The sequence below is a fragment of the Phaethon lepturus genome, unplaced genomic scaffold (genome assembly GCF_000687285.1).
Source record: "Phaethon lepturus isolate BGI_N335 unplaced genomic scaffold, ASM68728v1 scaffold16792, whole genome shotgun sequence".
In the NCBI taxonomy this organism is placed as follows: Eukaryota; Metazoa; Chordata; class Aves; order Phaethontiformes; family Phaethontidae; genus Phaethon; species Phaethon lepturus.
This window is the reverse complement of record NW_010521504.1, coordinates 10,749-13,881: the sequence shown is the minus strand read 5'-3', so window position 1 is coordinate 13,881 and position 3,133 is coordinate 10,749.

Sequence of the window (3,133 nt, the reverse complement as noted above, 5' to 3'; positions counted from 1 at the left end):
CTTGGTGTCATCTGCAAACTTACTGAGGGAGCACTCAATTCCCTCATCCAGATCATCTACAAAGACCTTGAACAAGATCATCCCCAAAACTGAGCCCTGGGGAACACCGCTTGTGTCCAGCTGCCAACTGGATTTAACTCTGTTCACCACAACTCTCTGAGCTCGGCCATCCAACCAGTTCTTTACCCACTGAAAAGTGAACCTGTCTAAGCCATGAGCCACCAGTTTCTCCAGGAGAATGCTGTGGGAGATGCTGTCAAAGGCTTTACTGAAGTCCAGGTAGACAACGTCCACAGCCTTTCCCTCATCCACTAGGCGGGTCACCTGGTCATAGAAGGAGATCAGGTTGGTCAAGGAGGACCTGCCTTTCATGAACCCATGCTGGCTGGGTCTGATCCCTTCGTTGTCCTGCACATGCCTTGTGGGCACCCTCAAGATTGTTCGTCACTCCGTAATCTTCCCCCGTACGGAGGTCAGGCTGACAGGCCTGTAGTTCCCCAGATCCTCCTTCTGGCCCTTGTTGTAGATGGGCATCACCTTGGCAAGCCTCCAGTCATCTGGGACCTCCCCTGTTAACCAGGGCTGCTGATAAATGATGGAGGGTGTCTTGGCAAGCTCCTCTGCCAGCTCCTTTGTTACGTTGGTCAATTCCTCACATGAATCACAATACGATGGTTTTACTTAGTTATTTCTGTTGGATCCTATGCTGTGCACTAATAGTTGCCTGAAATATTTCCCTGTTTTCTTTTTTTAGCAAACCTGGGATTTTTACCAAATTTCAGATTTGATCCCTTGCTATGCTTTTAGTGACTTACTTCAATCATTTCAAGCCACTATATGTTTTCAAAACTTTGAATTATTTCAAGGGGGACTAAAGCCCAAGTCTCTCTTTCCCCCATTTGAATTTTTTTATATTTTAACCAGTTCTGGGCATTACCACTTATATTAATATAACAATTGCGAGATAAGGTAAAAAAACAGTCAGAGGGCCACAGTTCCTGGAATTGCTGCAGCGCTTCAGTTCAAGTTGATGGTTTAGGTGAAACTGTTGTGAATACTGCCGTCTGCGGGTCGTTCTCTGAAGTGAGTTTCAGAAGAACTGCTTTTCCTGGAGGCGATCAGTTGGCAGAAATTAAATCTGTTGACGTAGAGGTAACTAACTCCTCTATGGAGGAGTAACAAAGGAGAAGTAAAAAAAAAGTGCTGTTTTAGAGGAGGAAGATACCAAATATAAGACATGGCAAAAGTTTTGAGTTTAATGATAGCACACTAAGTTGGAGCGGAGAGCATATAAATCAATTTATTTCTGATCTGGATTTTGATCAGCATAAACTTTCAAGTAGATGAAGTTATATACTTTGCCAGGAGATTCATCTTTCCATGCTAGCAGCTGTAATATAAATTAAGTTATGAACATAGCCTGCTGGATTTCATTGATTCAAGGCATCCTGAGGTCTTCCATGCAACTTTAACCTACATATGTCTGAGTAGTTTAAATAAAAATGGCAGAAAAATTAACTCCTAGGTGACTGAGGCTCAAAAACCAGTTTAAATTCTTTCTATAAATGTTGTGCCACTCAGCTTTTAATAAACACAATAAAATAGTGGCTTTTTTGGAATCAAAATAGTGTAATTTCCTTGCATGTAAAGAACTTGGAGTCTTTTTTGTGTTAAGGACCTAATAAGCCATTCATTCTCTTCTTGCTACTCCTCTGAATAAGTGATAACTTTTGCTGGAAAACTCACTGAAAAGAACATTTCTGTATTTCAAGTTAGACAATTACACATTTCCTTTAATTTACTCCCAAAATCTAATTAGGCTTCTGCTACAGCATTGCTTGAACGAACGGGGATTCTCTCAGGTGATGCTCTGGTAGGAAGAGGCTGTATCTGGTGTTAACAGGTTCTGGTGCAAGCTATCAGATTGCAACAAAAGCTCCTGGTTTTTTGTTTTGGAATTGTTTTATATTACTAGTTTTGGGGGTAATATTTTGTTGTAAAAACACAAATATCCTACGTTGTGATTTAGCAATTGGAGTTCATCATTCAGTTCTGATTTCTTGCTGTCAGAGCTAGGAAAAAATGAAAATAATGGCAGGCATGTCTTTCGCTAGCGTTGTCCTGCTCTGCCGGGGCAATGTCTCCCACACAGACAACTCCCACCCGTGGGTCTCAAGTTAAAATTCCCCACAATAATTCACCCCAGGTAAGTGCATTTTATAGTAGTCCCTTCGTCCGGGCACACTATTGTGGGTAGCATGGAGTGTTGCTATTGCTTTGTCTTTAAAGACAAAAGTATTTTCAGCGTCTGTGTCGACGTGGTCATTGCTAAACTTTATTTTGGTACCATCTTAACAGGCATTTCTCCACACGCTTTGCGTCTGCCTGCATGGTATAGCAGCACCAGGCTCGGCCGCGGGCAGGCATGGCCTGATGTTTGTGCTACCTGTTCTCGCAACATCTTCCAGCGCGTGAGTGAAAGGGTAGCGGAGGGAAACTCACTCGTCTTCGCTTCCCCTATGATACAAAATCGTGTCTCTAGCTTCAGCGTGGACTGAGCAGAGCAGGCTGGCTTCCCACCCTGCCTGCTCTCACCCTGCTCCAGGTAGGGACGTATGGGCATAATCCTCGCTCCTCTCAGTGCCAGCAACCGTGACCGACCCGTAATGACAGGGTGACTCTCTTCCAGCTCTGCCCCTCGTGGAGGTTTTCATTAGTGTGAGCTACTGCCAGGTGCCAACTCCGTTAACTTTTGATAAACCCTTAAGTTTTTAGAGCAGTTGCGTTCCAGTTTACTCAGACTTACCTACCTATTCCTGCCACATGAACTCCAGCTCCCAGATTTTCATTTCTATATTCCCGACATGATCTTTGGAAAAAAATACCGGGGGGGAGTTGCCTTTCCGTGAAAAGGGTGTGCTCCCTGGGTTTGGTTTGATTGGATGAACCCAGCTGGATACATCAATCTCGCTTATTTACAAAGGTGGGGATTTTGTGGGTGGGTTTTTGCCGCTATCTGATTGCAACACGGGACTCCAGCTAGCCACTGCTCTTCAGGCCGTTGCGTGGTAAATGTAAGGCTGCTGCACGCTGCAGCCCTTCTTGGTCAAGGGACAACTTTCGGAGAGAGAGC